Below are 24,212 nucleotides of genomic sequence, written 5' to 3'. Positions count from 1 at the left end.
AGCGGCTTTCCAAAGGCATCTAAGTGGCTGTTGCTGGCTATTTCTATGAACGTTACTCACCTTGTGGCCTATTAGACTCTCTTTGTTTGGCAAGTCTGGAGAGATGGGAAGCTGGTCTCTTCTGCAATGGATATTACACAGTCCTGAAGCTCCCTTAGGCGAACTGGTGGAAGTGGTGTGTGCATGTGGCCCCGTCATCAGGAAGAACTACTGAACCCAAAAGCACATCTCGGCCATTTGGGAGTTTCATGGCTGAGCAGTGATCCATAAGGAATCACAGCAGTAGAACGATCAGGAAACTCTCTCCTTCAGTACAACAGTTACAGATAGGTAGCCGTGTTGGTCTGCCATAGTCAAAAAAAAAAAAATTCCTTCCAGTAGCACCTTAAAGACCAACTAAGTTAGTTCTTGGTATGAGCATTCGTGTGCATGCACACTTCTTCAGATACACTGAAACAGAAGTTCCCAGATCCTTCTTTATAGTGAGAAGGTGGGGAGGGGTATTACTCAGAAGGGTGGTGGGAATGGGTGATTGGCAGATAGCTGAGATGAGCCTGTTGACGACTCTTAACGACTGCAATAGGTCTTACAGGAAAAGGTAAGGGGTGAGAAGGTGAAAAATGGCTTAGTCATGTATAATGAGATAAGAATCCAATGTCTCTGTTCAGACCAGGTCTCTCCATGGTTTTAAGTTTGGTAATGAGTTGCAATTCAGCAGCTTCTCTTTCCAGTCTATTTCTGAAATTCCTTTGTAGTAAAACAGCTACTTTGAGATCTTGTATAGAATGTCCTGGGAGATTGAAGTGTTCTCCTACTGGTTTCTCTGTTTTGTGATTCTTGATGTCTGATTTATGTCCGTTTATTCTTTGGCGTAAGGTTTGGCCTGTTTGTCCAATATAGAGAGCTGAAGGACACTGTTGGCATTTGATGGCATACACAATGTTAGACGATGAGCAATTAAATAGTCCCGAGATGGTATGTGTGATGTTGTTGGGGCCAGTAATGGTGTTGTCCAGGTGTATGTGGCAGCAAAGTTGGCATCTGGGTTTATTGCAGGCTCTGGTGCCAGTGTCCGTGTTAAGTCTGGTTGTAGTATTATTGTGGGTTAGGAGTTGTTTAAGATTGGGTGGCTGTCTGTAGGCAATGAAAGGTCTTCCTCCCAGAGCTTGAGAAAGAGAACTGTCATTGTCCAGGAGAGGTTGTAGATCTCTGATGATGCGTTGTACTGTTTTAACTTGGGAGCTGTATGTGATGACTAGAGGTGTTCTGTTATTTTCTTTTTTGGGTCTGTCTTGCAGCAAGTTCTCTCTGGGTATCAGTCTGGCTCTGTTGATCTGTTGTCTAACTTCATCTGCTGGGTATTTTAGTTCTAAAAAGGTTTGCTGTAGATCTCTTAGGTGAGAGTCTCTGTCTGTAGAATTGGAACAGATGCGGCTGTAACGTAGTGCCTGGCTATATCCAATGAACTGTTTGGTATGTTTGGGATGGTAGCTAGAGGCATGTAGATATGTTTGTCGGTCAGTTGGTTTACGGTATAAGGTGGTGTCTATGCGCCCATCCTGTATTTTTATAGTAGTGTCCAAAAAATGTATTTCTTGCATAGATTGATTCATTGTTAGGTTGATTGTGGGGTGAAAATCATTAAATTTCTGGTGAAAGGTGTCCAGGGTCTGTTGACCATGTGTCCAGATGATAAAAATATCGTCAATGTATCGCAGGTACGAGAGAGGTTTGAGTGGGTAGGAGTTTAGGAAACGTTGTTCCAACCAACTGACCGACAAACATATCTACATGCCTCTAGCTACCATCCCAAAAATACCAAACAGTCCATTGTATATAGCCAGGCACTACGTTACAGCCGCATCTGTTCCAATTCTACAGACAGAGAATGCCCAACCTGAAGAATTTGGAGCAAATGATTCAGCAGAGGAAACACAGCCCAGAATAACTAAGGAGAGAGTACAAGAATACTTGGCTAGTTTAGATGTATTCAAGTCTCCAGGGCCAGACGAACTGCATCCAAGAGTATTAAAAGAACTGGCAGATGTGATCTCAGAACCACTGGCACTCATCTTTGAGAATTCCTGGAGAACAGGCGAAGTCCCGGCAGACTGGAGGAGGGCAAATGTTGTCCCTATTTTCAAAAAGGGGGGAAGAGAGGACCCAAATAATTATCGCCCAGTCAGTCAATACCATCAATACCAGGGAAGATTCTGGAGCAGATCATTAAGCAAACAGTCTGTGAGCACCTAGAAAGGAATGCTGTGATCACCAATAGTCAGCATGGATTTCTGAAAAATAAATCATGTCAGACTAACCTGATCTCGTTTTTTGACAGAATTACAAGCCTGGTAGATGAAGGGAACGCAGTGGATGTAGCCTACCTTGATTTCAGCAAGGCATTCGACAAGGTGCCCCATGATATTCTTGTAAAGAACTGGTAAAATGCAGTCTTGACTATGCTACCACTCAGTGGATTTGTAACTGGCTGACTGACCGAACCCAAAGGGTGCCCATCAATGGTTCCTCTTCATCCTGGAGAAGAGTGACTAGTGGGGTGCCACAGGGTTCTGTCTTGGGCCCGGTCTTATTCAACATCTTTATCAACGACTTGGATGATAGACTCAAGGGCACCCTGATCAAATTTGCAGATGACACCAAACTGGGAGGGGTGGCTAACACCCCAGAGGACAGGATCACACTTCAAAACGACCTTGACAGATTAGAGAACTGGGCCAAAACAAACAAGATGAACTTTAACAGGGAGAAATGTAAAGTATTCCACTTGGGCAAAAAAAAATGAGAGGCACAAATACAAGATGGGTGAAACCTGGCTTGAGAGCAGTACATGTGAAAAGGATCTAAGAGTCTTGGTTGACCACAAACTTGACATGAGCCAACAGTGTGACGCGGCAGCTAAAAAGGCCAATGCAATTCTGGGCTGCATCAATAGGAGTATAGCATCTAGATCAAGGGAAGTAATAGTGCCACTGTATTCTGCTCTGGTCAGACCTCACCTGGAGTACTGTGTCCAGTTCTGGGCACCACAGTTCAAGAAGGACACTGACAAACTGGAACGTGTCCAGAGGAGGGCAACCAAAATGGTCAAAGGCCTGGAAATGATGCCTTATGAGGAACGGCTAAGGGAGCTGGGCACGTTTAGCCTGGAGAAGAGGAGGTTAAGGGGTGATATGATAGCCATGTTCAAATATATAAAAGGACGTCATATAGAGGGAGAAAGGTTGTTTTCTGCTGCTCCAGAGAAGCAGACACGGAGCAATGGATCCAAATTACAAGAAAGAAGATTCCACCTAAACATTAGGAAGAACTTCCTGACAGTAAGAGCTGTTTGACAGTGGAATTTGCTGCCAAGGAGTGTGGTGGAGTCTCCTACTTTGGAGGTCTTTAAGCAGAGGCTTGACAACCATATGTCAGGAGTGTTCTGATGGTGTTTCCTGCTTGGCAGGGGGTTGGACTCGATGGCCCTTGTGGTCTCTTCCAACTCTATGATTCTATGAATTCTAATAATTGCTGTCGCATTCTGAAATGTCAAAAAGATGTGCTTGGGCTCTGTGCCTTCAAATCATGTGGCCTGGCTGTACCACAGCATCATGGAGATGTTCTCTGTGCAGTTCACTGACTACCAAATGCCCCAAAACGTAAAGGATTATTGACCCAAGTTATGCTCATATCTCAGAAATGTTAATTTGAAAGGAAATTTCTTCATGATCCAAGGGGCATAAACAAGATTTAGATTGTTTTGATTAGCATTAAGCTTCCTGAAGAAACTCACCAGGCATACATCAACTTTGGTTGCAACAACTTGCGTGGTGCTGATAATGCGATGGTTGCAAGTTCAGTCCTTGCATGGGACAACGCCATATCCCTGCACTGCAGGGGGTTGGACTAGAATCAGCCTTTCTCAACCTGTGGGTCCCCAGATGTGGTTGAACTACAACTCCCATCACCCCTAGCTAGCAAGGCCAGAGCTCAGGGATGATGGGAGTTGTAGTCCAACAACATCTGGGGACCCAAAGGTTGAGAACCACTGGACTAGATGATTCTATGATTCTATGACTTCAGCATTAAGAAGTTGATGAGATTAGAAAAAGCTTTGTAACCTGGAGTAAATTAAAATTAACATTTCTCGGTAGTATTTCAATTATAAAGATGAATGTGCTTCCAAAATTAATCTTTTTATTTCAAATGATTCCAATACTGGGCAAAGCAGGTTGTCTCAAGATATGGCAAAGAGAAATTTCCAAATTCCTGTGGGAAGGGAAGAAACCTAGGATTAAACACCTGGTCTTAATAGACATAAAAGAGAGAGGAGGCTTTTCTCTACCCAACCTAAAACTTTATTATGAGGCAGCCTGTTTCACCTGGCTAAAAGATTGGTGCATGTTGCAGGATCCGGATCTCCTGGACCTGGAAGGTTTTGACAACCGATGAGGATGGCACGCCTACCTGATATATGGAAAAGCGAAAATTCATAAAAATTTTACTAACCATATAATAAGAAAGTCACTTTTTGCTGTATGGGAAAAATATAAAGACCTGATGGAGCCCAAAGTCCCGTGGTGGACTTCTCCAATAGAAGTCATAGCAGTAAAATGGAAAAATACTCAGGAAAGCTGGCCAACATATAAAACACTTCTAAAAAATGAAGATAACCAAATAAAATTAAAAACCTTTGTGGAAATAAGAGAACACATCTCAGACTGGTTCCAATACCATCAGTTATTTGAAAAATTTAAATCTGAAAAACAAAAGGGGTTCTCAATAGAAATTTCCCGATTCAAATCTGATCTTGTAAATTCTAAAAGAAAAACTCTTTCCAAAATTTATCGACTCCTCCTTGACTGGACAGTCAAGGAGGAGGAGGTAACAGTGGCAATGGTGAGGTGGTCCCAGGATTTTGGCCACTCAATTACCATGGCCCAATGGGAAAATTTATGGAAGATCAATTGGAAATTTACAAATTGTTACACGATTAGAGAGAACTTTCAAAAAATGCAACATCGATGGTATCTAACACAATGGAAACTTTCAAAAATGTATAAAAATGTGTCAAGTAATTGTTGGAGATGCGGACACTCAGGAACATTCTACCATATGTGGTGGACATGTAGGAAAATGCAGGTATTCTGGGAGAGTATCCATCCAGAACTACAAAAAATGCTAAAGATCTCTTTCAATAAAAAACCAGAAGCCTACCTCCTGAGAATAACAGATTCGGATATTCCACAAAAGAGGAAGGGTATCGTTTTATATGTGATGGCGGCAGCAAGAGTTTTGATCGCAGCAAAATGGAAGAGTAATGAAATCCCCTCTATACAAGATTGGATCAAAAGCTGACAGAATATGCCGAATTAGATGGTTTATCAGAAAAAATAAAGAATAAATCAAAACAGGAATTTGTTTCAAAATGGGAGGTTTTCAAAGAATATCTGAAAAAAAAGTATAGTAGTTTAAATTCTGTTGCAGCATTCGAGGAACTTCAGAAATAGTTGTAAGGTAGATATAAGAAATTAGATTTATTAAGAATAAGTTTAATTATGATAAAAGTGTATATTGGCAATAAGTAAAATGAATTTGAAATATGGAATAGACGGGAGGTTGGGTCTTTAGTGTTAAAGTGTTTAGACCAATAGATGTTTTATTGTTTGCTAAGAAAATTATGTGTCTATGGTTATTCTTGTGTGTAATTTGGTATTTGTGTTTTTTTTTCTTTTTTCTTGTATCAATAAAAAATTAGGCCCACTCTGTTTTCACACCATGAAAAAAGAAGGGTAACATGCCCATACCTTGTGGAGCAATTTCACAAGATCAGTTAACAATTGGGGGGGGGGAGGAATGAGTGGATCTAACTGAGGACATCCCCCACAAATGATCCTTTGAGAAATAAAATGGAAAGGTATGTCATGTCCTTAGCCCTGAAGTAATTGAAACCAGATGCCTGGTGAATTTGTCCAGGAAGATGATGCCTAATCAAAACAATTTAAATATTGTTCATGCTCTTTGGGTCATGAAGAAATTTCCTTTCGTATTAACATTTCTGAATGTTACCGGAAAATCCGAGGGCTCCCTTGGACGAAACAAAGACACCAGCCAGAGCAATTCAGAGCAAAACAGCAGCCAGTAGGCTTGGTCTTTATTAAGTAGACTGTCGTGACAGGACTCCCACCGCCCACGAGGTGAAGCAAAATGGAAGCCCAGAACAAAGGGAGACCCTCACTTTTATTAGTTGCTAATCCCCTAGGCTACACCCTCAGAATTACATCATATTTACATCATGATTATATTATAAACAGGAGGAGTCGGGGGAGGGGTCGGGCAGGTAACTCGAATATTCCAACACCTGGTCAGTGCCCCTCTCCCCCCTTCCTGTGAGTCATTTTGGAAGACAAAAGAAGAAGGCGCAGTTTCCTGCCCCCTGGGGAAATCCGGTCACAGTTCCTTTTGTCTTGGTTGAGGCAGAATACACTATCGTATGCAGTCTATTGTGTCCTTGGCCGTTTGCTGTCTGAACCCATCAAACAGGCCATCAAGGAAAACAAGTCAGTTGGGAGGAGGCGCTGAGTACGTGCTCGCTCGGTTGGGGGATTATGGCTGGTTGGTGCCAGATCACCCCCCTTTGATAGTCCTTTCTTCATGGAGCAAAATAAAAGTGGTCCGATGAAAATCCGATGTACAGGTGATTTTTGGTGAATTTCTGAAGAAAAGGGCTTTGAAGCCCGAAGTATTCCCAAGCTTCGGAAACAATGTAGCAATATTTTGATTAAATCAGTCACGGTCAATTGAGTTCGGAAACATTGTATCAGCGAGCTGTCAAAGTGGGGAAGTAGTAGATGTCGGCTGCAGTACCTGCGTAGCCGCCACCAGGGGCGCTGTTCGGTAATGCTGATTGGCCGAGACGGCAGCCGGCTGACCCAGAGTTCGGACGCCCGATCTACCCATAACAAAGATAGGCGAAACGGGGTGCCCGGTCTACTGGGGAAATTATATGATAAGGATAGGGTTTTCCATAGAGCTGTCAAATGTAGCGCTTCCTTATCTACGGAAGGCTTTCTCTTTTTTTAGAAGACGGCTCTCTAAAGGGACGTCTCCAGGGCCGGGGAGGGGAGGTGTGTGCGGGTGTAAGCGTGGTGTTTGTGCAGTACGTGTGAGTGTGAAAGAGGGGGGGGGGTCTCCGGCCACATGAACAATAAGCATAATTTGGGTCAGTGGTTGTTGACATTTTTGGGCATTTGGTAGTCAATGACATGTACGTTGGAGGCATCAGAACGATGCTGTGGTACAACCAGGCAACATTATTTTAAGGTACATAGCCCAAGCACATCATCTCCAAGGTTCAGAATGTGATGGTATCATCCACAGTAGTCCTTCTGAAGGAAGGTCAGAGTGGCAACTTACAGATCACCCTAAAAAGAGGAAATGTTGTTTAGTCATTTAGTCGTGTCCGACGCTTTGTGACCCCATGGACCAGAGCACACCAGGCCCTCCTGTCTTCCACTGCCTCCCGCAGTTTGGTCAAACTCATGCTGGTAGCTTCGAGAACACTGTCCAACCATCTCGTCCTCTGTCGTCCCCTTCTCCTTGTGCCCTCCATCTTTTCCAACATCAGGGTCTTTTCCAGGGAGTCCTCTCTTCTCATGAGGTGGCCAAAGTATTGGAGCCTCAGCTTCAGGATCTGTCCTTCCAGTGAGCACTCTGGAAAGAGGAAATACACCACCCCAAAAAATGAAAATGAAGACACAGGTATATGTAAGATTTGTGTTTGCTAATTTAAATGCAAATCTAGAAATGGTTACTATAATCTAACTAGAAATTAGGGATGCTGTAGAAGAAAAAGAAGAGTTTGGATTTGATATCCTGCTTTATCACTACCCAAATGAGTCTCAAAGTGGCTAACATTCTCCTTTCCCTTCCTCCCCCACAACAAACACTCTGTGAGGTGAGTGGGGCTGAGAGACTTCAAAGAAGTGTGACTAGCCCAAGGTCACCCAGCAGCTACATGTGGAGGAGTGGAGACATGAACCCAGATTACGAGTCTGCCGCTCTTAACCAGTACAGCACACTGGAGAATTCCACAGGAAATGGAAATGCTCCCCATAGGAGCAAGCCACTGCCAAATGTTAAACAATGTGAACAGCTTTCCCAGAAGAATGAGAGCACAGGAAGGTCAAGGCTTGCCAGCCTGTTTTTAAGGCTTCAGGTGACTGTTAGCGTTTTGCTGCAACATCATTTCCCCAAGCCCAGCTATGCTGGAAGAGTCCACTGCGAGCTGTCCAGGGTTTTGATTTCCTTAGCCTAACATACCCAGCTCTGCTGGGAAGACATAATAATAATAATAATAATAATAATAATAATAATAATAATTACAACCACCACCACCCCAATTTATTATTTATACCCCACCCAACCAGCTGGCTTTCCCCAGCTACTCTGGGTGACACCCAATAGAATATTAAAAACTTTTACAATAAAACATCAAACAATTAAAAACTTCCCTAATGTGGGGTGCCTTCAGATGTCTTCTAAAAGTCAGATAGTGGTTTATTTCCTTGACTTCTGATGGGAGGGAACCGCCAGAAGGCCCTCGGAGCTAGACCTCAGTGTCTGGGCTGAACAATGTAGGTGGAGATGCTCCTTCAGGTATACTGGGCTGAGGCCGTTTAGGGCTTTCAGGGTCAGCACCAACACTTTGAATTGTGCTCAGAAATGTACTAGGAGCCAATGTAGGTCTTTCAGGACCTGTGTTATGTGGTCTTGGCGGTCGCTGCCACATTCTGGATTAGTTGTAGTTTCCAGGTCACCTTCAAAGGTAGCCCCACATAGAGCGCGTTGCAGTAGTCCAAGCAGGAGACAACCAGAGCATTACATTCCACCAAAACAGGGATAACCAACATGGCAACCTCTGGATGCTGGGGGAATACAAACTCCCATTGGTTCCAACCGACAAAGCCAACAGTCAATGCAGGATGACTAGTGGCACCATGTTTTCTGTGAGATTTTGTCTAGATGAGCTACTCAACCAGCCACAGGACTCAGTAGTCTCCTGCTGCTGTACCGAAGGAGAGAGTTTCCTGAACGTTCTACTGCTGTGATTCCTTATGGATCACTGCTCAGCCATGGAATTCCCAAATGGCCGAGATGTGCTTTTGGGTTCAGTAGTTCTTCCTGGTGACGGGGCCACATGCACACACCACTCCCACCAGTTGCTCTATAAAACTGCAGGAGTATCTCACATCCTTCACAGAAGACCTAGACTAGCCGAACAAGTGCAGTTGAAAAAAAACACCTGGTGAGTAACTTCCATAGCTAGTTTTTATGGGAATGGCCACAACCACTTAGTTTCCTTGGAAATCCCATCAGCAAGATATGTTGTTGGCTATAGTATTTGGTATTCAGATCTAGAGGCTCTCTCTAAGTGAGAAGTTTTTTGAGATATTGGAACTCATGAAAATTAAGGGGGGAATCTTCATTATTTTATATGATTCTTATTTTTGGCATTTCTAGGTCCTGCCCCCCCCCCCCTAGAGCCAAACTAGACAATATCATAAAATTCATGGCTTCGGTTCACATATCTGGGGTGTGTTGTGGTAAAATAACAGCTGTGGAGAAACCTGATTGGGAGTTACTCATTTGTCACTGTGCTGTATTTTTAAGAACCATCCCCTCACCCTTGAAGCCTCTATTTGCTGCAGAAGGAACATTAATCTTGCCTCCCCACCATATTCCAGAAGATGACTGAGGTTTCCCAGCTGCTCTTTAGTTTTAATTCAATATTTATTAGATGTCACAGAGTCCCTCTTGAGGGCTTAGGGTGGGTGGGCAGTCTTCTGAACATTGTGGGATAGGGTAGGAAAGGAAAGGATGAAGAACAGCCAAGCTGAAAACTTCCATCAAGTTAATGATGTTGGGTCCCAAGCCAGAATCTTCTCTGCACCCCAGTTCACACTGCTTAGGAGCCCCTCTCCCATACTAAAACTAAAACTAAAACTAAAACTAAAACTAAAACTAAAACTAAAACTAAAACTAAAACTAAAACTAAAACTAAAACTAAAACTAAAACTAAAACTAAAACTAAAACTAAAACTAAAACTAAAACTAAAAAACTAAAACTTTTATTTATTTAAACCCTGCCCATCTGGCTCGGTTTCCCCTGCCACTCTGAACGGCTTCCAAAAGAACGTTAAAAACGCAATAAAACATCAAACATTAAAAACTTCCTGTCAGGGAACTGACATCAGAGCAAGAGGCGAAGGGGAGGCTCCCAGATGATGCTGGCGAAGGGCCCAGCAACAGGGGGAGAAACAGCTCAGTAGAGGGGGAAGCTAATCAGCGCAACACCAGGGAGAAAGGGGGGCAGATGGGGGAATCGGAGAGAGGGCTCCAGGACTCTTCACTGGACATCAGTGAGGAGAGCCCAGGTCCTCCGCTGCCCACGCCCTCCCTGCGCAGAAGACTCCCGCGCAGTGAGAGGAGGCGGAGACTGGGTGTCAAACAACTTTTATGTTGGAAGAGGTTCAAGAAACGCCCACTGACGGATTCTGCCAGGGATTGAGGCAGCCACGTTGAGCAAGGGCTGTGCAGTCAGAAGGGTTTAACAAGGCAAATTAGCCTAGAGAGGCACCAGTTTACGCACGAGTAACTCATACCCATTACACTTCCCTAAACAGGTTTGCCTTCAGATGTCTTCTAAACATTGTGTAGTTCTTTATCTCCTTGACATCTGATGGGAGGGCATTCCACAGGGCGGGAACCACCAGTGAGGGAACCAGGCAGAGGGCCTTCTTGGTGGTGGCGCCCGCCCTGTGGAATGCCCTCCCATCAGATGCCAAGGAGATAAACAACTATCTGACTTTTAGAAGAGATCTGAAGGCAGACCTGTTTAGGGAAGCTTTTAATATTTGGTAAATTATTGTGTTTTAATATTTTGCTGGAAGCTGTGCAGAGTGGCTGGGGAAACCCAGCCAGATGGGTGGGGTATGAATAAATTATTATTTTTATTATTGTTGTTATTGTTGTTATTGTTCAATAAGTGTCTTTTTGCATAAATCCTTGCTTCTCAATAGCACATATATTAGATCCCCTTTCCCACAGGTCCTCAGCATCCTTGAGATTCTGCTGGCCACACAGCATTTCAGGTCTCACCCCTAGGTCCTGGGTGAGGCCCCTCTCCACTTCCTGCGAATAGTCCGGATTCTGACCCAGCCACGTCCTCCACAACCTTGACATTGTGTTCCCTCTCCTCTGACAGGCACGGAAGCATATAGCTGCCCCCAGGACTGGATCAACTTTCAGAGGCATTGCTATTCATTAAAGAAAATTGTGCGGAATTGGAATGATGCGGAGGTAAGGAGAGATTCTTGGAAGCCCTGTGTAGCAAATTCCTCCAAACACCATGTTTCCCACCCACCCTTCCTCTCCTCCCTGGCAAGCAACTCACAGCAAATGAAGCATAGTCTTAGAATACAAAGTTATCCCTGCATATGTCACATGGCAGGTAAAAAAAATAATGAAAGAAAGATGATGCTGCTGCTATAAAGGTGAAAGATACTCAGAGTCGAGTGTGGATTTCATGCTCTTTATTCAGCTCATAGTAGTGAGGAATGGGAGTTCCCCCAAAATGTCTGGTTTATGTACATTATTTACGCAATGGGCCCCACGTGATTGGCTAATTCCAGGATTCTCCTGTAGGGCAATCAGGTTGTGGATTTGAGGCATCAGGCATAAGCCTGCATTTTATTAATGTTTGATCAGGACTTGTATATTAGAGAGAGCCTAAAAGATTTTCAAATGTTTCATGCCAGGCAGAGAAAACCTTGGCCATTCTCCTAAGACAAGGGCCCCCCCCCTTGATTTATAGCAGAAAACAATTCTCAAAGTCGTAAAAGCTGAAATTACAGACTGAGTAATGACACTGACCCTACATGTTACAGAAGATAACAAAGGCAGAGATAAATATAATTAGGAATGGGCAAATAGTAATATGATACCATGGGCCTCTTTTAAACCTTGAGCTGTATTTTCTAAGGCCAGAGGCAAATGGGAGAAAAAACATCTAGCTGACAGAGAAAGAGAGGCTTTTTGGGAAGTCTTTTTAAAGCATCTAGCTGGGAAGTCTTTTTAAAGCTGTTTCTTCCTTAAACAGATAATGGGAAAAGCAGCTTGCTGAAGGGGGGGGGATGTAAACTGAAGAGGCTTCTTCTGAAACTGTTTTAAACTGAGTTCTTTTTTTTTTTTCTTTCTCTCTCTACTTTAAAAAGGCCTTATTCCTTTTAAAAGGTTACCTATGATAATGTATGAAATATATTAGCTTAAATATATTGGCTTAAATGTAATTATGCAAAGGATTTAACAAATGCTAGAAGAGTTGTATTTATCCTGGAATTAAGTCAGCCAGCAGTTTAGCCCCCCTGCCAGACAGGAAGACGCCATCGAATGCTGTCCTGATATATTAGCTGTCAGACATTTGTTTAGAAACCTTCAAATGAAGGATATCTTTCAATGTTGATGTGAAACTCAAGATCCTTGACATATGTTTAAGATAAAAATTTAAGATTAACCATTTGTTTTAGAAGGCAATAGGGCAGGGAGGGCAAGAGGTGAGCTGGTAATTAAGATTCCTTGTTGAGACACATGTAAGATATATTACTACTTATTTGTCATTTATAGATGTAACAATATATAGCTCTTTGTGTTCCATATAAGGACAGGAGGATGGGTGTATCTTTTAGGATTGGTTATAGCAATCAGCCAATAGGAAATCCAACCAGGCTGATTGGACAGAGGCAGCCACAGGAGGAGCAAAGGGGGCTGGATTAAGGGAATATAAGGGCTGGCCATAATGGCAGGAGGCCAGGCCAGAGCTTGGTAACCATATACCACTGTGCCTCTCATTTATTTGTCTGACAAATAAATAATTATTTTAATTTCTCTATTGCTGCGTTGAATATTTCATTCCAGCTAAGCGTTAACCACAAGCAGGGTGCTACAGATTCACTTCCACCTGGAGCTGGATTGGATGGCTCCTGCGGACCAATCAGACTGCTGCATTCTGGATCCTGGTTTATGTGGATCCTATTGTTCTAGGACCAATCAGACTGCTGCATTCTGAATCCTATTGTTCTTGGACCAATCAGACTGCTGCATTCTGAATCCTATTCAACTCAGTACATAACAAAAGGAATATATAAAACTGGTTTCTCAATGAAGAGTAGAAACCAGTTGATTATTTTCCTCCTGAATCGGAAGATAAGGCTCACATCCGCACCACACATTTAAAACACTCCTTTACCATAGTGACAATTCTGGGTAATCCTGGGAACTGCAGTCTGATAAGGATGCTGGAAATTGGAGCTCTGTGACATCAGCACCCTTAACAAACTCCATTTCCCAGGATTCTCTGCAGGCAGCCATGACTGCCTAAGTGGTTACCTCCCTATGAGAAGTGAGGTTACAGTGAACCAGGCAGAGGGCCTTCTTGGTTGTGGAGCCCGCCCTGTGGAACACCCTCCCTTCAGATGTCAAAGAAATAAACAACCATCTGACTTATAGAAGACATCTGAAGGCAGCCCTGTTTAGGGAAGTTTTTAATGTTCGATGCTCTATTGTGCTTTTAATTCTGTTTTAAGCTAAATGAGCACGGTATAAATAATTTGGGGAAATTAATCCTGCCGTCCAGTCAGCGCTTCCCCTGTGCAGCTCTGCTCTGGAGCTTGAGGCTGACCCGGGCAGAAAATGCAGAGCGGCAGCGGTCCTGCGTCCGTGTGAGATGAGGGATAAATCAAGTCCAAAGACAGTTCGGTTCTTATCTCTAGAAGCGTTTATTTACAAAGCAATAAATCCATCAGAATTTTCCGGCATCTCTGTGCTCAAAGCGCACACACAGCCTCTGAGCTGCGTCTCAGTCAAAATCGAAAGCAAGTCTGAACACAGACACAGACTCACTCTGACGCACTTCCCTGCGTCAAGCTCCTCCCAGATACAGGACACCACGGAGTTTTAACCCTGTCAGTTCCAAACTCCACAAATAATACATTATTATTATTATTATTATTATTATTATTATTATTATTATTGAAGAGTGCTTTAGTGTATGTCATGAATGCCAAAGAAATACAAGCAAAAAGCAAACCAAGAACTCTGGCCAATATAAGTTTCAGCAGTGGGAGTGGTCCCTACTCGCAAATCGATAGTCAATTGTAACAAAAACTAATCCATTCAAAAGTATGTATTCTGACAAGGATTACAGACTCAAATAGAGATTACAAACTCAAACTCATAAGGATATGTATAACACAATAATTCATTATAGAATTAGAGATAAAAGTTTATGAGTAAAGATAAGTTCATGTTAGTCTATAGTCCGATTCGATGTGAAAGTCTTAGTTTCAGTCATTGAGCAGAAGTCAGAAGTCAATTATGGATCAGAAACCAGGACAGGGCCCTCTTTCGATGTCTTCATCTTCATCAGCTAATTTTTAAGGGGTGGTGTAAGTTTGAGGAATTTGTATAAATATATCCTGTTATTTTCTACGTTTCTCAGAGATAACAACTAAGTGTGAGTAGATCAATGTGTATCTTGAGCTTTTCCCAAGCTTCATGTCGAATCGGACTATGGACTAACATGAACTCTTGCAACAGAAACCAGTGATGTGGTCGGAAAGTTGTGGTACACAGAGTGCACACTCACACAATGTTGCATGTTAATAACCATAGAAGTATGCAACTCAGCAGTTTGCAAACACAAGTAGGCAGACTGTATATGGGTTGCATGTAACATGTGAACATGCCCTAAGATGATGAGGACGATGACGATGACGATAACGATGATGATGATAATTTATTTATACCCCGCCCATCTGGCTGGGTTTCCCCAGCCACTCTGGGCAGCTTCCAACAAAACAATAAAATACAATAACCTATTAAACATTAAAAGCTTCCCTAAATAGGGCTGCCTTCAGATGTCTTCTAAATGTTTGGTAGTTATTTTTCTTTGACATCTGGTGGGAGGGCGTTCAACGGGGTGGGTGCCACTACCGAGAAGGCCCTCTGCCTGGTTCCCTGTAACATGGCTTCTTGCATCGAGGGAACCGCCAGAAGGCCCTTGGCACTGGACCTCATCGTCCGGGCAGAACGATGGAGGTGGAGACGCTCCTTCAGGTATACTGGACCGAGGCCGTTTAGGGCTTTAAAGGTCAGCACCAACACTTTGAATTGTGCTCGGAAACGTACTGGGAGCCAATGTAGGTCTTTCAAGACCAGGGTTATGTGGTCTTGGCGGCTGCCCCCAGTCACCAGTCTAGCTGCCGCATTCTGGATTAATTGCAGTTTCCGGGTCACCTTCAAAGGTAGCCCCACATAGAGCGCATTGCAGTAGTCCAAGCGAGAGATAACCAGAGCATGCACCACTCTGGCGAGACAGTTCATGGGCAGGGAAGGTCTCATCCTGCGTACCAGATGGAGCTGATAAACAGCTACCCTGGACACAGAATTGACCTGCACCTCCATGGACAGCTGTGAGTCCAGAAGGACTCCCAGATGAAGTCTCATCTTTGAGACCCCACATAATCCTTCTTGGGAAATCTTGCAGGAGCCACTCTTGGGAAATCTTGCAGGAGCCAGCGCTTGTCCGCAGACAGTTTTTCCAGGTCATGTGGCCAGCATGACTAAGCCGCTTCTGGCGAAACCAGAGCAGCGCACGGAAACGCCATTTACCTTCCCGCCGGAGCAGTACCTATCTATCTACTTGCACTTTGATGTGCTTTCGAACTGCTAGGTTGGCAGGAGCAGGGATCGAACAATGGGAGCTCACCCCATCGTGGGGATTCGAACCGCCGACCTTCTGATCGGCAAGCCCAAGAGGCTCAGTGGTTTAGACCACAGCACCACCTGCGTCCCACACAACACATTTAAAAGGCCATAAATTAGACCAAGGCCTGGGAGAAGAGGAATGCTCTTGCCTGGTGCCTGGCACAGCCATTGTGATTAATCTTGAATTGTTTTGTAGACAGATGAAACAGGCTATTGGGAGACATTAATGAGTATGAAAACAAGTCAGTCGTAAGAACGAAAGATATTGGAATTTTAAATATATATAATTGCCCGCATGAGATTATGATGAGGCTCAGTGGTTTAGACCACAGCGCCACTCGCGTCCCTGATAATGGGTTATGAACCTTAAAAGTAGGACGTCCTGAGTCCATATAGTTACCAAAACCATTCCTTAACCTTTCCTTAACGTTTTAAACCAGGAGTGTATAGGGAAGCTTCCTGTCATGCAAAAACACACTGAGACTCAGCCTGACACGCCAGAACTTTTGTAAGCCAGTATTAGCAGCAGCGCCATCACTAGATTCAAGGAGGCAGAGACAAAACCGGAGTCACATATGTGCTTGAAAGAGAGTTTATTCGTCCATGTGTCACACACAGGCCAGGCAGGAAAGAGGCAAAGGTGCTGGAACATAGCAAGGACAATGGCTTGGGCCCCCATGGAAGGAAAGGACTCGAAGCCAACCCTGTTATTCAACGCCTGGGGCTCATGGAAGCTGTTTGGAAAGCCATGGCAAACTGCTGCACTCAGTGCAATGAAAATCGGCACAGAAAGGGAAACTTTTCCTCACACTTATTATCATTCCATAGAGCAAGGTCTGGAAGAAATCAGGAAGAAATGTCACCAGGTTTTCCCTACTGAAACAGTGCTATTTATCACAGCTGGTAAAATGATACAGATGGTATCATGTGGCTCACACATGAAAGCACATAGCGTTTTCAAGAAAAACCTTTAAAAAGGAACTTTCCAAATTCTTTAAACATTGCAGGTTTCTTTTTTCTTTTTTAGTCTTTTAAAAAGGTAAAGGGACCCCTGACCATTAGGGCCAGTTGTGACTGACTCTGGGGTTGCAGCGCCCATCTCGCTTTATTGGCCGAGGGAGCCGGCGTACAGCTTCCGGGTCATGTGGCCAGCATGACTAAGCCGCTTCTGGCGAACCAGAGCAGCACATGGAAACACCGTTTACCTTCCCGCTGGAACGGTACCTATTTATCTACTTGCACTTGATATGCTTTTGAACTGCTAGGTGGGCAGGAGCAGGGACCGAGCAACGGGAGCTCACTCTGTCGCGGGGATTCCAACCGCCGACCTTCTGATCGGCAAGCCCTAGGTTCTGTGATTTAACCCACAGCGCCACCCGCATCCCTTTTAGAGGTGCATTAAAATCTGGGTGTGGGTGCATGTACTATTGAGGTATCGAGCATTTAATTGCCCTGCTTGTACCTCTAATTTCGGCTCTGCTGAAGGAGAGGACTATGGGCAAGATCAGCTGAACCAGATGAAAGGGACTGATGGAGACTCCCATTTATTCTTGAACTGAAAATTGATATATGCCACCCAGAGCACAGGGCAGAGAAAACTCTGAACGATGAGCTCTGCTCTTTAGCAACAGCTTTTCTTAAAAACAAACAAATAAACAAAAAAAACAAAAAACCATTGGTGGTGCATTTGCCAAATGATGGGGGTGGGGGGAAATCTAATATCTGATCCCTTTGATTTTCAATCTAAAATCAATAGTGGCAATCAATCTGGTATACATGCTATATCACAGGCACATCCAATGGGTAGATTGTGATCTACCAGTAGATCACAGGACACCTGTGGTAGATCACTGGCTCCCCACAAAGAAGCTCAACAACTTTGGCTTCTCTACTTTGGTTCAACATTTTAGCTCTGTACCCCTAACTTTGATGACCTGAACCCCTGACCCCCCCCCCAAATGGGGTAGATCACTGGCAGTCTGTAACTCTCTGAGTAGATCACAGTTTCTTGGGAGTTGGCCACCCCTGCTATATCAGAATTTGGGATCTCTGCAATATTAGTAATACAGCAAAGTTTGCCAAAGAGAAAAGGTGTGCTGCACACACAAAGCTTCATTTCAAAGCGGGTGGCACTGTGGTCTAAACCACTGAGCCTCTTGGCCTTGCTGATCAGAAGGTCAGCGGTTCGAATCCCCGTGACGGAGTGAGCTCCCGTTGCTCTGTTCCAGCTCCTGCCAACCTAGCAGTTCGAAAGCTCGTCAAAGTGTAAGTAGATAAATAGGTACCACTCGGGCGGGAAGGTAAACAGTGTTTCCATGCGCTGCTCTGGTTTCGGTGTTCTGTTGCACCAGAAACGCCTTAGTCATGCTGGCCACATGACCCAGAAAACTGCCTGTTGTCAAACGCCAGCTCCCTTGGCCAGTAAAGCGAGATGAGCGCCACAACCCCATAGTCATGTTTGACTGGACTGTTTGACTGGACTGTTTGAGTGACTGTTTGAGTGGCACTGTGGTCTAAACCACTGAGCCTCTTGGCCTTGCTGATCAGAAGGTCAGCGGTTCGAATCCCCGTGACAGAGTGAGCTCCCGTTGCTCTGTTCCAGCTCCTGCCAACCTAGCAGTTCGAAAGCTCATCAAAGTGTAAGTAGATAAATAGGTACCACTCGGGCGGGAAGGTAAACAGTGTTTCCATGCGCTGCTCTGGTTTCGGTGTTCTGTTGCACCAGAAACGCCTTAGTCATGCTGGCCACATGACCCAGAAAACTGCCTGTTGTCAAACGCCAGCTCCCTTGGCCAGTAAAGCGAGATGAGCGCCACAACCCCATAGTCATGTTTGACTGGACTGTTTGACTGGACTGTTTGAGTGACTGTTTGAGTGGCACTGTGGTCTAAACCACTGAGCCTCTTGGCCTTGCTGATCAGAAGGTCAGCAGTTCGAATCCCCGTGACGGAGTGAGCTCCCGTTGCTCTGTTCCAGCTCCTGCCAACCTAGCAGTTCGAAAGCTCGTCAAAGTGTAAGTAGATAAATAGGTACCACTTGGGCGGGAAGGTAAACAGTGTTTCCATGCGCTGCTCTGGTTTCGGTGTTCTGTTGCACCAGAAGCGCCTTAGTCATGCTGACCACATGACCCAGAAAACTGTCTGTGGACAAACGCCAGCTCCCTTGGCCAGTAAAGCGAGATGAGCGCCACAACCCCATAGTCATGTTTGACTGGACGTCATCATCCAGGGGTCCTTTACCTTACAAGCATGGGAAAAGGAAGTCCTCACTGGTGCCAGATATGAGTAAGTAAGATTTCTCATCAGTGGTGTAGCGTGGGGGGTGCCAGGGGTGCCGACCGCACCGGGCGCAACATCTGGGGGGGGGCGCGAGTCCAGAGGGAAGGGACAAGTTCCTTCCTCCGCCGGGCTCCCCGCCGCCACCGCCAGCCTTGCGCCCTAGCGCGCGCGCCCCCCGCCGTCGCTGTGGCTGCGCTCCGCTCACTGCTCGCAGGAGGAGCAGCCGCTGCAGCAGCGCCGCCGCCGCCACCGACGCCTGGCCGGGCACGGGCAGCCTCTGCACCCTGCCGCCGCCGCCATCCCCTCGGCCCAGCCACAGGCGGCGGCTGCTTCTGCCTCCATCCTCCTCCGGGCAAGCAGCGTTGTTTGCGCGGCAGCGCCAGCGGCAACTCGCAGGTTAGGGGTTGGGGGGGCGCAAATTACTTGCCTTGCCCCGGGTTAGGGGGCGCAAATTACTTGCGTTGCCCCGGGTGCTGACAACTCACGCTACGCCGCTGTTTCTCATATGGCAGACAGGTTCTGAGACTGTGTCCTGGTTCAAATAAAGCTCTTCTTGCAACTGAGGACTCAGCTAGACTGGTAAAAAAAAAGGAATTTATATGTGTTGTATGTGCAATATAACACCCTGCCATCAGATTGCGATGTGGAGTCCTGTTTGTCTCTACCTGCTTTCCCTGTTTAAATTTATGCTTTAAACTGAAATGCTTCTTCGATGTGTCTAGATCCAGCCTGGCAAGCCCTGTGTGACTGCTAATCTGTTTTGTGGACTAGACAACCAGGGCTGCCCTGCCCTGAAGACTTAGGGTTGCCACACCTCTTTTTGTCAGCTGGCTGGCTCTGAGATGGGACTCTCCTGGGGCAATTCAAAATCCCAATTTTCAAATGCAGCTGCCCAAGAATATTCTGAATTATGCGGGGAAACTTGTTCTTGCTATACAGTGCGTATCTGCAAAGGGTTGCCTTAATAGGGAGGGAAAGTTTTAAACAAATTATTTAGGAAAATCTTGTAAAAGTAAAGAGTATTAGAAAAATCTTGGAATGAAATGATTTGGCTTTAGCAGAAATATGAAAAAGAATTATGTAAGAATATGTCATGGTTAAGAGAATTTGGTATAAATAAGATTTAAGTTTTAAGTTTTAGGGCTTTTCATGGTAAGATAAGGTTAAAATAGATTAAGGTAATTTAAGATAAGGTTAAAATAGATTAAGGTAATTTAATGACAGAATACTATGAAAGATGGAAAGGATTTGCTGAGATAATTAATAACTAGAATACAAAAAAGGGAGGTGTGAGGAGGTCGATGAAACAAGGTAATGACAGATAATGATTTGGGAATATTGGATTTGTTTTTAAATTTTTTGTCTATTTTTGCTTTTTGATTTTGATGTGTTTTGTTTTCTCTCTCTTTTTGACCTTGTTTTCTTTTTATTGATTCGTATTATTTAAATGCTACTTTCTTCTTCTTCTTTTTTTCTTTGTTTCTTTGTAATCTTAAAATTCTCAATAAATATTAAGGGAAAAAATAGGGAGGGCAGGAATGAAGAATTGGAAGACTGAAATTAAGAGGAAATGTTCTCTGAACCCCACCAAGGTGGTCAAATCTCCTTACTTCCAGCATTCAGTGCTACACAGTGCTCTTTTTCCCGAGCGAGCGGTTCCCCAACTGCCCAAGGCATGTAGTCAGCTGACGAAAAATCTGCCCACCTCCACCTTGGGAACTGTAGAGACAGCAAAAGGGTCAGTGTCTTTTTGAGAAAGAAGCACCGTCCAATTCTACCTCCTCATCCCTGACTCAGACTCTTTCGCTGGCTCTGCCCAAGTAAAAGACAAGACAAAACCCATATGGATTTCCAAAGTATGTAAGGATTTTCTGAGTTACAATAGTCAGTTTTGGGGAAAATATTAGGCAGGCAATGGTCTCACCAACATGGAATGGAGACAGTGTGGGGTGTAACATAAGCATAACAGCCTTGGCCCAGTATACCTGAAGGAACGTCTCCACCTGCATCGTTCAGCCCTGAGGTCCAGCTCTGAGGGCCTTCTGGTGGTTTCCTACCTGTGAGAAGTGAAGTTACCAGGAACCAGGCAGAGGGCCTTCTCAGTGGTGGCGCCCGCCCTGTGGAATGCCCTCCCATTAGATGTCAAGGAGATAAACAGCTATCTGAAGTACAATACTTCCTGTTTGCCCAGAGTGGACACACGGAGGGTGTTATTCCACAGCCAGGAGGACTTCGTGTCACATCCTCAGCATGTGACCAGGTAGGTGGGCATGACCCTGGAAGACCCCATAAAAGGGCCAGTCACACAGCCACCTCCCTTCTCTTGATGCTATGTTCTCTTGATACTGATGTATTTTGCTGTCTGCTGGCCCTTAGCCACCAGGACACGGGCTCATTCCCATACAGGATGAACTCTAACCCTCTTCTGTAACTCTGAGCCAGGCTTCCTCAACCTTGGCCCTCCAAGATGTTTTTGGCCTACAACTCCCATGATCCCTAGCTAGCACGACCAGTGGTCAGGAATGATGGGAGCTGTAGTCTCAAAACATCTGGAGGGCCGAGGTTGAGGAAGCCTGCTCTAAGCTAAAACCTGTCTTCAGGGATCCAACTGTGAACTGAATGTGAGTAAATTTCTTAATACTTTTAAAAGAAGACTTTTGTGTCTTTATTCTTTTTAGGAGGGATAAAAGGGGGCTTTTGCGGGAGGTGGGGGAAAGGGACAGAGTGTGCGGGGAAAATATCTAATTTACCTTAAAAACCATGGTAAACAATTAAAATTATTAGTAGGATTGGAATAACACTTGTAGTTTACTGTTAAATTTTGGGTGTCATGGAGATGTCATAGATTTGGATTAATAGACGAGATGCAGGAGGAAAAGGTTAATATAAGGACCCACAAAGGGGAGGAGGGAAGTTCAGGAGACTCTCCGGAAACTCTCTTTCTGCGTTGGCTGTTTGATAACCGTTTGCAAATTGGTAAAATCTGAAAAACTAAATAATTTGTTTGTTTTAAAGGAGAAAAATGAAACAAGATGCCAAATGTAAAGGAAGCCAGGACCTCTGTCTCTCTAACATTCTTACCAAAGAGGAGATAGTGTCAGGTGCACATTAGCAGAGGAAGGGGGTGTGGGGGTGCGGCCTACCCTGGGTTTCATCCCTGAAGGGGGGGTGACATCGCTGTGCCGCTCTCCCTGGGACGCTCACCACAGCAGCGCTCCCCAGGAGGCTTGCTGGCGGTGGCGCACGCTCGGGAGGCCACTGTTGTACCGTTGTAGGCCTGGGAGGCTCGCCACTGTTGCACACTCAGCAGGCTCGCCGCCACCAGCGCAGCCCCCATGCGCCGTGCCGTCCCTATGGGTGGTTTGCCCCGCCCCTGAGCGCACCGCCCCAGGATAGCAGCAAAAATCGCAGGCTGCCTCTACTCACCTTGCCACCTTTCATCCTGTGCATCCCAATCCAGACCTGATTCTTAGGTTGAACACGCCTAGCTAGTTCTTTGGCCACAACGGCCATTTCTTCACGATTGGCAATGGTGGCAAGATGCACCTCTGGGCCGTAGGCTTGGCATTTGGCCTGAGAGAGAACGAGGAAAAGGAGTCGGTTAGCCCAACGAACAGACGGTCGCCTCGTGAATACTACAAAGCTCTTCTTATTCCTTCTGTGCATCTGAACAAACAATCACTTCTGAGGGATAACAGGAGAGGTCACACACACCCCTGCCAAGTTTCCCTGAACCGGCATTTTACCCTAAAAGAGCAATGGAGCAGGGAGAGAAGTGGAGCAGGGAAAGGAAGTAAATTGTGGCACCAGCTAGTTTTGGTGAGAATTATTGTCATTTATCGCTACTTAGCAACACCCCTTCTCATTTCCTGAACCCTTCCGCTATATTTTCTGGCTAGCAGCTACCATAGGTAAAGGTAAAGGGACCCTTGACCATTAGGTCCAGTCACGGCCGACTCTGGGGTTGCGGCACTCATCTCACTTTACTTGCCGAGGGAGCCAGCGTACAGCTTCCAGGTCATGTGGCCAGCATGACTAAGCCGCTTCTGGCGAACCAGAGCAGCGCACGGAAACACCGTTTACCTTCCCGCGGGAGCGGTACCTATTTATCTACTTGCACTTTGACATGCTTGTGAACTGCTAGGTGGGCAGGAGCAGGGACCGAGCAACGGGAGCTCACCCCGTCGCGGGGATTTGAACCGCCGACCTTCTGATCAGCAAGCCCAAGGCTCTGTGGTTTAACCCACAGCACCACCCACGTCCTTAGCAGCTACCATAGTCCCATATAAATAAACCTTAATAAAAAGCCCTCTCTCTCTCTGTGTAATCAATAATGAATACCAATATGAAGTGCTCCCCCCCCCCTTCCAAAAAAACTATTTAGGAGTACTCTCATTTTGACTCAAGAAAACCACCATTTTATAGTTCGAATCGGGGAGAATAAATACAGGCAATGGACAAAAGTGCAAAGATTCACAAAATGTGGGGGAAACACACTGCCAATATGACAACATGCCCTTACCGTATGGACAAACCATTGTTTTCTTCAATTACTACTGCACAATTCGACTACTACTCCCTCCCTTTGATCCTGGGGTACATTTGCTTGGCCAAAGGAAAAGGGGTTCACCTGTTGCAGGATCTCATGGCTTCCAAGGGTGTGGTTTTGATTGTAGCTTAAAGATCATCAGAGAAATAAGTTTTGGCATGCAATGCAAGTCGGGCAGCAAAGACACGGGCTTAGGGATTCAGTGTGGAGAAGTTCCAAGATTCATGCCTTACCTCTGCTCTGTTCCAAGATTTTGGGTTCTTGTTGTATTTATAGCAAAATCGGGAAAAGGAGAACCAGTCTTTGGGGCAGGGGCCTCCTGAGCCTTTCACTGGAGAAGGAAAGGAGGGTCAGAGGGGAAGCAGGATTTGTTTCCCAACAAAGCCATTTCCGCCCTTCGAAGGAGGTGGAGTTGTGGGCTTCACAGCCCAGCCCCGTGAGATTGGGGGGATTCCCGGCCGCGTCATCCTCTAGCCAGCAAATTGGCTGGCTCTGGGGGCATGGTCTGCCCTATTTAAGGCAGGACGTGGCCAGGGATCTCCCTCTTTCTCGCCTGCCAG

The 24,212-nt window shown here is 45.2% G+C and overlaps 1 long non-coding RNA gene across 1 annotated transcript; it reads right to left on the bottom strand.

Moving 5' to 3' along the window:
* Nucleotides 1-16,453: 16,453 nt before the first annotated feature.
* On the bottom strand, nt 16,454-23,984 carry LOC310687396. Its single transcript, XR_014516406.1, has 3 exons — nt 23,886-23,984; nt 22,530-22,676; nt 16,454-16,661 (listed from the first exon to the last, which is right to left on the bottom strand). It is a non-coding gene; the product is annotated as an uncharacterized lncRNA (long non-coding RNA).
* Between the last annotated feature and the right edge of the window lie 228 nt (nt 23,985-24,212).

The sequence above is a fragment of the Podarcis liolepis genome, assembly GCF_965112155.1.
Source record: "Podarcis liolepis genome assembly, chromosome: 10".
Classification (NCBI taxonomy): Eukaryota; Metazoa; Chordata; class Lepidosauria; order Squamata; family Lacertidae; genus Podarcis; species Podarcis liolepis.
This window is presented reverse-complemented; position numbering and strand designations above follow the sequence as displayed.